Raw genomic sequence first — 14,135 nt, 5'->3', positions numbered from 1 at the left:
GGTAGTACATAAACTCTTTCAGAGAAGTTAGCCATAAGAAAATTCCTCTTACTTTTAGAGAAGTCCAAAGCTACATTTTAAAAATGTTGGTGTTTTGTTTTGTTTGTTTTAAGAACTATAGTTACATTTGCAGTGAAACACAATTTGCTTAATCATTGAATGTACAAAGTTTTATTTGTGTAGAAGTTTCATGTTTGGGGTACTAGAAAATCTTGAAAAAATCTTGGCTTTTGCCTATCTGGGATTTTTAATAAGTCTAGTGGCAAAATATTGGGGGCATTACTACAGATTATACATTTTCCTTAACATACAAAGAATCAACTTTTATTATTATTTTGTTCTGTTTTTCCATGTAAGAAGTTGCTTATCTGGAAAACGAATTCCAGGTTTTACCTTTATAGTAGGTACCTTAATTAACTCCTTTGAGATGAAATTTCATACAGATTAAAATACAGATATTCACAGTTTGTTAACTGAATTGGTTGAGAGTAATCTGTTGCAAATTATGTAGTATGCCATTAGCTTGATATCATTTATTTTGGTAATCCATTCCCTGATCATTATATTTTTAAAATAGTCGTTTTGGTTTTGTGAGTAAATAGTACAAGAAGGTTTATTTCTTTAAAAATAGCTGTCTTCGACCACCCACCCATGCCCATCCTCAATTCTTTTAACTTTTATTCCTGGTATTTATTTCCATATTTTAATATAAAGTGTATATTTTATTTTGGTTCATAACTTGCATATTATCTGTTGATTCCCTCTTGGGTGATTTTACCTAGCTAATGTCCCCCTTTCTCTACTTTGTATTCTTCTGTCTGATACTCTTTTCAGACACCCAGAATCCTATTTTTTTCTGTCCTCCGTTATAACTAAAAAGCATGTGATAGGCACTGTTAGGGAGATTGAATCTCCTTCAACTGAAATTATTATTTTTCTTACATGTGAATTACTCTATGTATGGATTTGACTTATTTCTAAATGTAGAATTGTAGAATGAAAACATTTTCCTCTTGTTAATAATGAAACCAACTGATAGGCAGGTAGTGGTTTTGTTTTTCATCTTGCATCACTCTAGGTCTTTTGAACAGGCTCCAAAATTCAGTGTTGTTTTCAGTAAGCATTTACTGCATATCTGCTGTCTTTTAGTCTCTATGCCCAAGTACAGGGTATAAAGATAAACAGGATACAGTCCCTTCCTTCAAAGGAGATCAGTGTCTAGTAGGATTGACAGATATTTAGATACCATTTTATGAACAGGGTGTGCTGTGCTGTAACATTTAAATAAGCACAAGGGAATATGGGAGCAAAGATAGGCAACTCCCAATTCCATCTGTCTTCAGAAGAAGATAGGCAAAAGGGCTTCCTTCAAAAAAGAGATGATAATTGACTAAGAAAGGCTGTGAATTTATCTCAAAGAGCAAAGCATGAGAAAAAGGTAGACAGAAGGAGACTAGAGTGTGCTTTTGCTTCTGTATACAGGTGTGAAAGTAACTTGGTTACAGGCATAGGTCAGTGACCCTCAGCCCCTCGTGCACTTTAGATTACCTGAGAAACGTAAAAATACCAAGCTGCCTTGTGATTCCAATAGTTTGCAAACTTACGCTGTAGGGAGTATATGCAAAAATAGTGAAAGATAATCTGGATCAGGTTTTGAAGACTCTTATATCTCATGATAAGGAATTTGCACTTGAGGTGATGGAGAACCACTGAAACAGGAGAAAAAAGACAATGTAGAATTGTAAAAGGCTTTTACAGTGTACTTTTGGCAGTGTAGAGGATAGGATTGAGTTGTTAGGAAAGTCATTTTGTTAAGGAATCCTACTTTCATTACAAAACTCCAAGTCCCCAAGGTTTAATATTGAGATGAAAAAGTGGAAGAAAGGAGAGAGTTTCTAATTATAGTGTTCTCAAGTTTGTTGGACTCTGTTTTCTCCTTTAGATTCTCTACTGAGAAGTTACTAAGACTTTCACTATCCCGGCTCATGCTTATCAAACTATAACGTGCAAATGAATCATTTATATTCTTAAGTCAGTAGGTCTGGATAAGTGTTTGCATTTCTTATAAGCTCAGACATTTCACTATATTTAAAAATTATAATCAGCAAGATTTGATGAGTTTGAATTAGCATAAAGAAGAAAAGAAAGGTACAAAGGATAATTAAAAGCTATCTAGTTAGATTGAAAGGTATCTAGCCTTAGTTCCTTTGACTGAAATAGATAACACAGAATGAAGATGAATAGATTTGTCACACTAGAAAATGAATTCTGGTAATATCAAGTTTGAATGAATACCTGTGGAATGAACAAATGGGGATATACGTGCAGATGGTAGAAGCTATCTGGAATTTTGGAAAAAGGTCAGACTAAGAAGTGTTTGGCCATACATATTAATCAATGGTTGGGTATAGATAACACAATCTCAGAAGTATAGTCTGAGGATTCCTAGGGGTTCTTGAAGTTCCTTCAAGGAGTCTATAGGATCGGAATGGTTTTTATAACAGTTCTAAGACATTATATGACTTTTTTTCTTTCATTTCCTCATGAGTTTATAATTAAAATTTCCAGAGGCTGTATGATACATGATGCCATTACATTGATGATTTATGAATTGTGTATTTCTACATTCTGGTATTATAAAATTTCTTGTTTTAAATCCTAAATGGTAAATACCAATAGTTGTAAGCCACATGAATGAAAGCTCTTTGGGGTCCTCAATAATATGTAGAGGGGTTCTGAGACCCAGAAGTTTAAAAACTGCTTTTATAGATGAACACACCTGTTTTTCTCTTTCTCTGTGTAATGCTTGGAGATATTAGCAAGTGAGATAGATGGGTTGGAGAAAAAAAAAAAAGAGTACCTTGTTATGGAGGTGGGCAGACAATGGGAAGAAAAACAGATAATGAAGGAGAAGGAATAGTGAGTAAAGTCAGATGTCATAAAAGTCAAGGGTATGATTGTTAAAAAAGAATGACTAAGAATTTGTCACTTAGGCTTAGTTTTAGTAGATTAAGGGTTGTAATTGAGGAATTGACAGCAAATATTGATGGCTGTTGACAGAACCTTGATTGTGAAGGAAAGGAAGTAGTTTCTATGTTATATGGGAAGGGAAGGATTATAGAGCTGTGATGGAAACAAGGAAAGTACTGAAAAGAGAAGAAGAGATAGAAACAAAACCTAACATCTTTTTCAGAAAGAGGTATAAACAAGTGAAATCTAGACACCCTGGGTGGCAAGGTTAGTCACAGACAGGTATATCTAATAACTTTTCATCTACTTCATTGTGAAAATGAGTTATCTTTTATTTACTTATTAAGTTATTTATGCATGTATGCTGGGTATTTAACCCAGGGCCTCACGTGCGCTAGGCAAGCTTTCTACCACAAAACTGTCCTTCCAACCCTAAGCCTTATATAAACATTTTAGAGTAGTACCTGAAGGAGTTAGAAATATGGTCATGAGCTTATCTGCTGCCTCATTTTATGAGGATAAGAAGCCCGTGTTTCTTTTCTTTTTCTAATATCTTATTTTTATTTATGTATTTATTTTTATGTGGTGCTGAGGATTGAACACAGTGCTTCATGCGTGTGAGGCAAGCACTTTACCACTGAGCTACACCCCAGCTCACCATGTTTCTTAATTACTAGTGTTTACCATGTTTTAAACTTACCTTGATTTACCTACTTGCAGTTCTTTTGGTAGGACTCTTTTCTATCTAAATGCAATGACCTTCTTTCTTTGTTTTCTCTAAATTCTGTACAATTTCTGTTCCAACGCCTACCTGAGCTCAAGATGCAAAGATTAATTATTTATTTTAGAACTTATAATGATTTAATGTCCCAACCATTTTTCTTTGTCTACTTTTAGATGTCCTAGAATATATTTCTCTTACTTATTTTCTACTGAGGTTGGGATATTTGTCACAATATAAACTTCATTGAATTATATTATCTTCATTAATTTATATTGGAAAAACAGTTGTCTCTTTGTACATGTGTGTTTATATGTAGTATACTCCATAATTTTAATGTTTCTAAAGTATACATATATAATTATTCTGTTCTTGCCTTAATTTAATCTTTAATACTCATCTTTTACAATATGTTTGTGTAACCTAAATCAGAGTTGAACAATATATGTTTAAAATAAATCTCTCTATTTCCTACTAGGTAATTATCGAATCTTAATCCTTTATCCACTGGCCTTAAATTACTGTTTATTGTCTATCTAAATATATTTGGGGTTTTTATATTATTTATCATTAAAGATTTCAAGTTATGAGTACATTGAAGTTATTGCATCTTGAACATTTTCTGTTTTACCTTGTTTTATATGTTCTCATCTCTTGTTTTTCTATTTCTTTAAATTTTTTTTCTCTTTCTGTCCCCCCCCNTAAGTTCCAAAATAAATTTTTCCTCCTCTAAAATCATTTTTGTCAGATCTTTTTAGTCACAGTGGTGAAAAAGCTTACTAAAACAAGTAGTCTGGTTTAGGTAATAATTATATAATGGCATACTGAGAAGAACAAAACACTTTTTCCTGATTAGAAGTAGTTTGATAACTTAGGGGTTTGCAAACGTTAAAAAATATCATCTAATAACTGTTTTCTTTTTGAGGCAAGGTCTTGCTATGTTGCCATGTTTAGATCCTCAAACCTGAGATCCTCCTGCCTCAGTGTCTTCAGTAGCTGGGATTTTAGGTGTGCACCACCACACCTGACTTCTACTTTCTGGTGTTTTCTTTTTTCTCCTCTTAATAGTTCTTAGCTTGACTAGGCCTCAGTGAACAAATTAAGTACAATAGATTAATTGGAAGTTATGATCTATTTGAAAATAGAGGTAATACTAGCCTTAATTTTGGGTTTTTAGATTCATTTTTAAAGATTATTATTTATTTTTTTGTTTACATATATTTGCTATAACTTGGAGAAGTTTTAATGCCATAATCTAAACCCCCAAGAAAGAAAAGAGAACTTAAAAATGAATTTAGTGATGAATAGGTTGAGTGTAATGGAAAGGTACTGTTTTTGTTTTGGGTACCAGGGATTAAACTCAAGGGCACGTGACCACTGAGCCACATTCCCAGCCCTATTTTGTATTTTATTTAGAGACAGGGTTTTGTTGCTTAGCGTGCTGCTTTTGCTGAAGCTGGCTTTGAATTTACGATCCTCCTGCCTCATCTTCCCCAGCTGCTGGAATTACAGGCATGTGTCACTGCACCTAGCTGGAAAGTTACATTTTTATTATTGTTCACCTCAAATAAAGTACCTTACTTATGACCTTATTTTGATTAAAATCTGTTGAATTTCTGAAAATGTTGGACACCTAGCTTAGTGCCCTCTTCAATTTTAAGAAATGCTGTCTGTATCCTGTTACCTAAATTATTTACTAAAATATTTCAGCCTGATTTATATTTATGGTCTTCTTGATGGGTTCCTCTGTCTTTTCCTTTCTTTTTCTTCCTACTGGTAGTATTTTCTCACTTTGCTTCTTACCAAAACTCTTTTAAATATTTTTAAGTTGATTATTGTATTGAGACATAGAATGTAGCAGTGTTGCTTTATATATATACATCATACAATATGTACAATAACTATGTTGTCTTGAAGGGTAGCATATGCAACAGAAATAGTGTATTTTGTAACATCAGTGAATACTTATAATTTTCTCAATGGAGGAATGAGAAATCTGTTGTCTTTTGTACTAACATTGACAATCAAACATGAATTATGAGGCCTAAAAGTACCTGTGAAATAACTTGAACATCCTTGTAACTTATTCTTTTATTTAAAATGAAAAAACTTAAAAATTATAATACTAGAATGCAGGAATGCAGAAATACACAGTTTGTAGATCATCAGTGTGATGACATTACATGTCATACAGCCTCTGGAAATTTTCACTATAAATTCAAGAGACCATGAAAGTAAAAAAAATATGCCAGGTAGATAGTTTATGTGCCAGCTACAAATAATTCTTCCATATTCATCAGAGTAAGGTTTCTCAGCCTTAACATTTTGTGCTAATGTAGTTTTGGCTGGGGTTGGGGAGAGGCTGTGCTATGCAGTCAACATAGGATGCTTAGCAGCATCTCTGCTTGTATACATTAAAATACCTGTAACCCCCTTCCTGCCTGTTACCAGAGTGGTGACCAAAAATATCTCCAGGGGGCTGGAGGGTTGTAGTTCAGTGGTAGAGCACTTGCCTAACACACATAAGGCGCTGTGTTTGATCCTCAGCACCACATAAAAAATAAATAAATAAAAGTATTGTGTCCATCTACAACTAAAAAAATATTAAAAATAATTTTTTAAAATATCTTCAGGTATTGCCAAATATCTGCTGGTGGTAGGGGGCAAATTTCCTACGGTTAAGGACTATCCCATTAATAGAGAAGAGAAAATTTTAGCAAGTTAACTGAAGTTCTGGATTACAACTTTCTAGATTTTACATCTCTAAATGGGGAAACAGAAGCACAGAGGATGTAATTAATTTGCCTATAGTCACATAGATAGTAAGTAATGAAGTCAGAATTCTCATTCCAAAGTATCTTATTTTAAAGTAATGGTCTCAATGTCTGGCAGTATGGGAATTAATAGTTAGATAAATGACCCTTTTAGTCTTGTGAAAATGTTATTGGGGGGGGGATATTTAGGTTTAAGATATTTTATAGTAATTATCAAATTTGTCAATCCAAGAAAATAATGTAGACTAATTGTACTTCACAAATGTTTAATTTTATGTTACTTTTAGATTAGGTTTTAAGGGCATTTGGCAGAAGTTGACATTACTGAGAAATTTGGTTTAATATTTTATTCTTTAGTAGAGTGCTATAAATACTAAAATGCTTATTTTTATGTCAGCAGAATACAGTGCATATTTTACTAATTTTCTTTGAGATTAATTCTCATTTTCTAAAATAACTGAGTAACTATGACAACCTATTGGACTTGTTGTAACCTAATTAGTTTTCTGCTGTATGTCACAATTTTGGTCCCTATTTTTAACAAAAGATTTTATGGAGTAATGTTTTTAATTTTAGAGATTCTATAAAGTGGAATATATAGGAAATATTGACTTATTATTTTAGATCGACTGTTTTAGTCCTGATGATACATCAAAATCACATCACTTCTGGAGCTTTAAAAATTCCTTTGGTGGTCTTCTAGAGGTAATTAAATTTGGACAGGAAGCTCCCAAAGAACTTTTAAATGAAAACTTTGTAAATTATTCCTGTGTGTAGTCAACATTGAGTATCAATGCTAAAAGATATATAACACAACTTTTTAAAAAATAAATCACACTTTTTTTCTGGTTGCAAATGTTATTTTGTTATAGAGAAAACAGTAATACTTTTTTACCCATTAGATACAGATTTTGAAAGATTAATAAACATTGTTATATAGTACTAGTGTAAAAGTAGATTGATACTGTCTATGAAAATGCAGTTTTGCATCTAAAAATTTAATTGTGCATGTTCTGTGAGACAGCATTTATATTTAAAAATATCCCAAAGAAATTGTGGTATAAGGACCTAAGGATTTGTGCTCAAGGGAATGTTTGTAGGGTTATACATGCTGTAAAATGTTACTTTTATCATGGATGTCACAATGGGACAAAGTTACAAGACCACTGTTATATTTTTTACTATTCTAAGTACTCTCAAATTGCCAAAATTTTGCAAATAAATTATCTTGAAATGTTACTTCTCTTCTGTGCTCCCCACAGCTGTTGTTTTATATGGCTTTTTGGGGGGGGGTAGTACTAAGGATTGAATGAACTCAGGAGCACTCGACCACTGAGCCACATCTCCAGCCCTGTTTTGTGAGACACAGGGTGTCACTGAGTTGCTTAGCCCCTCGCTGTTGCTGAGGCTGGCTTTGAACTTGGAGATCCTCCTACCTCAGCCTCCCCAGCCTCTGGGATTACAAGTGTATGCCACTGTGCTCGAGTCTGTATGTCTTTTTTATTCTGGTTGTATGATTTGAAAACTACCGACAGGATAATTTGAATAGGAGAGGAAATTCAGCTTTATTCTAATTTTAAGGTGTAGTACCCTTTAACAAATGAATTCTTAGAGGTAAAGCAAGAGAAAGAAAAATGCTAATAGTTATGCTACATAAGAAAACAGCAAACAAAATCACTTTTCATCAATACTGAAAACTTGAGTATGTTCCTGCATTGATGTATGTAAATTTAAATGATACAAGTGATGAGAGTTTAAGAAGCCAGAGTGTGAGCCAGCAAGTAAGGTGGTTTAAAAAATGAAGAGTAATTGTTTTAGTATTATGTTTCTTTTGAAACCCATGGTTGTGGATGCTGGACATGTGTGAAAAAAAGTGAAAATCCTTCAGGCTTTTAAAAATGTTGTGAACTGGCACACAGCAAGTTTACCTGTGAAATAGCTCACATTTTAGTCTGGTGTTTCTCCAATTTCTTATTATTGGTGCCCTACCATCTTTTATTACATGTTATTAAATAATAAAGGCAATAGAGCAGAAAGTAGACAACACTAAAAATTGCTGATTTGTTGATGTGATTTACTAAGAATGGCAAGGAAGTTCTCTTATTTGAAGATAGGATTCCAAAATATTGCATAAACGACCTTTTTATACTAAATATTAAAGTCAGCAATATATTGAGCTGGGGATGTGGCTCAAGCAGTAGCGTGCTCGCCTTGCGTGCGTGCGGCCCGGGTTCCATCCTCAGCACCACATACAAACAAAGATGTTGTATCCGCCAAGAACTAAAAAATAAATATTAAAAAATTAAAAATAAAATAAAGTCAGCAATATAACAGAGATCTTTTAGAGACCAAAGCTTCAAGCAAACATGTAATAATATAACATAGCACAACATATAATCCAGATAATAGTTCTTGATATTAAAGTTTCAACGCTTGAACAGAGACAGACTATGTGAATTTCAGGTCATGCCAGCTCAAAATCATGTATGAATTAAAATGTACATATTTCTTGATGCGTTTTATCAAAATGTAAGTAGGATACAAAATAGCAAGAAAATTTTCATAAACAATTTGTTTTCTTATGGTATATTATATTCTAACCCAGTTTTTCAAAATTTAAAGTTTTTTTGGAAAAAAAAAAAACAGGACATTTTATCCATTTAAGTGTTCTTGAAAAGAACATCTACTTTACATTGACTATTTTTGTAAGGACCCAGATTTTCCTTTCTAGTTCAGTGCTGTTTTGGTATGTGCTATTAAAGTAACACAGATATTTCTCCAGCATTATCCTGTCTCAATCTAGATCAAAAAGTTTTGCCTAGAAATGTGGGTAAAAATTAAGGATTATTTTTATCAGTTGCATTGCCATTCCATTTATTGCAATGTAACCTTGTATTTGATACCATGAATATGAATCATAGAATAGCCAAGGAGTTGTATTTTTTAAACCAATTTTTGGCTAAATGAGTCTGTCCAAAGATATTCATTCTGGTAAGTTTCAGGATTGAATATTTTATTAAAGATATTAGTAGTGTAACTTTTGTAAAAATAATTTTCTTTTAGTAATTTTGTTAGAGATAATGATATTCAACTTTGGTTGTCATCTGTTTAGTCAGACCTTATGAACTCTAGCTTAGAGTGAAGAATAAGCTCCTTCCTTTTTAACTGATATTCAAATATCTTTTCACATACTGTAACAGTTTTCTGTAATGTATTTATGTTAGTAATTTTAAATGTCTCTCTAGTTTGAGGCTTGTAGAAAAATAGTTCATATTGATTTATGTTCCTTATTCTGTGACAGCATTAAGATTTCTTTCTTTCTTTTTTTTCTTTAATCTTGGTCTTTTTTTGCTTTGAAGAAAGACTAAAAAAAATACTTTAACATAAAACAAGAAGCCACATGATTAGATATAAAACCCTTGTTTAATAATCATTGACTTAATTTCCAAATAAAATTATAGCATTAGCTTAGTTATATTAGTCATCTCATGAGTGCTTTAAATTTGTCTTTGTTTTATTGAACAAACTTTAAACTGCTTGAAAATACTGTGTAAGTTCACACTAATGTCTTGGAACATTTAAATGCCAGAGTAGTCACTCTGGTTTTGGTATGATTACAAATCTGGGATTTACAAAGCTAAATAGATTTAGGAGTACTAATCTTTTCTTCGTTTTCTGCTAACTGCTGTTCCATTGTGTGTGGAAATTTATTGGCTTTGTAATTACTATATTCTTTCCATTTTTACTTTAAAATCAAATCCTACTATGTTGCCTTATACTAGTCCTTCCTTATTTGAGGTCAGTTGTAGTGGGCTAGTTCTAAAAAAGTAGAGAAGGAAGAAATGACAGCATTATTAGCAAAAGAAATAATAAGCTTCAAAATGTTCTATGTAACAAATATTTGATAATGAGCAAATTTTACACTTTGTTAAGGACATGGATGGTATAATTGATTCCTTGGGATTTCTTCAAGGAAATCATTGATTGTAATGAATAAGTAGTTTTTCTAACCTTTTTAAAGGCACAAGCTGTTTCTTGAAAGGAAATCTCATTATATTAAAATAGGGATGCTGTGTTTGCAGGGACAGGGGTGGAGGTGGCACAGGGTGTGTCTCTGGTAGGCTAAAGCTTTACCTTACCCTTCCCACTCCTTCCCTTCCTTCTTCCTCCTCTTTAATAGCTTCTGGGGGCACAACCTTCTCTCCCCTAAGGAATTGCTGAAATAGAGTTTGAAAATTGCTGTTTTCAAACTTTTTCTCATCAATCTCTAAGATGATTAAGTGTTTGGTGAGTTTCTGCCTTATCTTCCCCCTCCCCCCAGGTCCATTCTATATTTCCAAATAGACCTATGTGACTTGGGATGAATCAGCAGCACTGGGCTTCACTGAAAGTTTTTATTTTGTTTTGTTTAATATAGATGTTGCTCATATTATTTAATTCAAAACCAAAAAACTATCCAATATACATTTGCCTGAAGGTTGAGGGTGACCTAGACTGCTGGTGTTACAGATTATAGCCTAGAATATAGTCAAGTAGAACCTTAAATAGAAAATGTTACCTATTTTGCAAGTCCTGCAAATTATTTGTAAGATATTAGAGCAGAAATTGGTGGTCCTTTGCATACAACACATAATAAAGGTTTTAAAACATAAAGCTTATGATTATTTGAAATTATAGAAGGATAGCCATTTACATAGGAAAATTGGGTACTTAACTGACATTGTTGAATGCCCACTATATGCTGATACTATGAACTAAGTATGTTTCTCATTTAATCTCTACAGTCCAACTATACCTATATTATCACATTTTAAACTGATAAGAAAGTTGATCCTTGAGTTAAATAACATGCCAAGGGTTATAGTAAATAATGGATTCAGAGTTTTACTCTTGTTCAGTTTATTCAGACACACGATACTTGCTTTTTAGGAAATTATAGTCTATTTGTGCTGAGAACAACTCTTAAGTTTATCTATGTAGAAGATCTCTGAAGTGAGAACAAAAGGAAAGGTCAGCACTAGGGAGTAGTGTTAGGACACATAGAAAAAGATTAGGGTTCATGGGAAGGGACAAATGCTCTTCATATAATGGAGAGCATTTTGGTGTTTTTTTTTTAATGAAGCTACATTTTCTCCAAAGGGGTGCTCTACTTTCCCATACTAAGAAATGTCGCCTTACAGAGAAATAAGTTTTGCTAAGCAATCTATTCTTTAAAAAAGAAATAATCTTAAATATTTGAAAGTATAGTATTTAATCCAATGAAGTATTCAATGAATGTTATCCTAGATAAGTTTGATAATTTGTATCTATATAGTATATTTCTACTCTATCCCTCCTTTTGAGATAGCCTGAGCATTAGCATTTTAACATTTCTGGAAAGCTCTGTAATAAAGAAATCTAACTTTATTCACCCTAGGTGAATATTCCTTCACCCTCAGCTCCCACTTAAGTGTTAGCTTTCTCAGCCTATCATTGAACCAGTTGTCCTCGGAAAATTGTATGGGACCATTTAGAACATTATGCTTCCTTTAGTTTTCTAACTAAAAAATATTGTTTCCAGTATAACTTTTTCAGAATTATAATATTTAGTGAGTTTTTTTTCTTTACTCAAAAGTAACTAGTCAAGATTTTAGATGGAATTCCAGGAGGAACCTGCCTGCTTAAAAATTATCATAATTTATACTAATACTAAGTATAATTTTTATATTGATTAATTTTGAAAAAATCATTTTCTTTGCCTTAAATTATTTTTTTAGCAGATTAAGTTGGGAAGGATATGAATGAACTATTATTTAGGGATCCTCTTTCATTTTATGATAGATATAGGTTTCTTCATGAAAATGTTAATTTAGAATATTTATTTGGTGATATTTTTATTCCTAGAAAAACGGAATAAATATTGTTTATTGTTTAAGTTTCAGTTTTGTAATTTTGACAATGAACTAAACTGAACTATGTATTCTACATTGCTGGTACATCAGACTACCTCCCAAGTAGATTCACAGGTCAGATTTCCTTAAAATCTCTGGTTTATGAGGTAAAAACATATAGGTAATTTATTGGACATACTGAATTTTAATTACAAACAATAACATTTTGAAATATCTTTGCATTGTTAAGTTAGTTATTAGTTCTTGATGTAGGAAGTGTAGCATGTCACATAAAGAAAACTCAAAGAACATTTAGGACTTGGAATTACACAAAACTGAATTTGATTTGAATCCTGGCCCTGCCACACTAGTAGATTTAACTTTGATGAGTTATTTAATATTCATTATGCATTATCAGGTAATAACTATGTGCCAGCTATGTGGTGGGAAGGTGAGATGGGGAGGAGAAATAATACTTATCTTTAGAGAACTCAGATAGTAGCGTTCAGTACAACCTCTCTGAATCTCTTATTTTCTTGGCACAATGGAGGTTAGAGAACTTAAAATGCCCAGGATGGTACTTAGGGGAACAATATATTCTCATAGAATTAGGTTGTTATTGTTCATGCTATTTAATTAAGGCTACCAAGAGACAGAAAAATATGATTTGATTTCTTTCTTATTTGTTGACCACAGAGCCATAAAAGATTTATTTTAAGTTGCCTAATGTTCATTCTTTTATTTGAATAGTTCTTGAGCTCCTGTTAAGTTTAAGGTACCAGAGCTACTTAACCAGGCTTTTAGAATTTTAGGGCTTGGAGCCATTGCCTTTGCTCTTGAGTTTTAATTTTTGACTAAGCAAACAATTTGTCAGACTCCACAAAAAATACTTGTGTTAGCCTAATGAAAATACTTCAAGGAACAGGCCTTTAATGGGAGCAGAGCCACTATCTAGAGCAGGAGTCTGCAGAGTTTTTCTTTAAAGAGGCAGATATTTTAGACCTTATGGGCTCCACCATCTCTTGTTGCAGCTACTCAGTCCTGCAGGTATAATGTCAAAGCAGCTATGTACAATACAGAAATGAATGAAAGTGGCTATGTTCCAGTAAAACTTTGTTATGGATTCTGAAATCGAAATTTCTTACAGTTTTCATATCACAAAGTGTTCTTGGTTTTAATCTTAAAAAAAATCAATCATTTAAAATAAAAGCTAATGCTTTTATCATGGGCTGTCCAAAAACAGGTGGCTAAACACAGTTGGCTCATGGGCCATACTTTGCTGACCCTTGATTTAGAGTACAATCTATGAATTTACTGTAATTGTTTTTGGATAATAATTCCAGGCATTTAGGTGAGTGGTACTTTTTAGTTGGAATTCAACATGTCAGTTTGTGTTCTGCTCCTTTTCCTCATCCAAGATTACTTTTCTAAGCAAAATATGTATGAGTAGTAGAAAAGAAATAGGAAAAAGTTAAGGTGATTTTATTTTTTGCCCTGTCTAGTTAATAATTTGAAGGGCATCTTGTAAAGGCTAATTACTTTCAGATTTCTTATGCATGTCAAATCAAATTTTGTAAATGTCAGTTTCAGGTAAAATGTATAAGGTTTTTTCTAAGCTTGAAATTGTTTATATTTATGGAATAGGAAGTTTTATCACTTAAATAAATTATAGATCAATAACTATGTTTACCTCTCATAAGCACTGTTAAAACACTATTTGGCCTTGAAAATAAAAATGATTTTTATATTGATAGTAATGATTTTTATGTTATAATTATAATGTAAAATTATGTTAACTTA

General features: G+C 32.4%; 1 protein-coding gene across 3 annotated transcripts in view; it reads left to right on the top strand.

Annotated features, from left to right (window-relative positions):
- Nucleotides 1–14,135, top strand: part of Tlk1 (tousled like kinase 1) — a 139,217-nt gene that overhangs the window by 76,745 nt on the left and 48,337 nt on the right. The window lies entirely within an intron of this gene.

The sequence above is a fragment of the Marmota marmota genome, unplaced genomic scaffold, assembly GCF_001458135.2.
Source record: "Marmota marmota marmota unplaced genomic scaffold, marMar, whole genome shotgun sequence".
Classification (NCBI taxonomy): domain Eukaryota; kingdom Metazoa; phylum Chordata; class Mammalia; order Rodentia; family Sciuridae; genus Marmota; species Marmota marmota.
The sequence above is the reverse complement of the archived record's forward strand: the minus strand, read 5'-3'. Positions and strand labels throughout refer to the sequence as shown.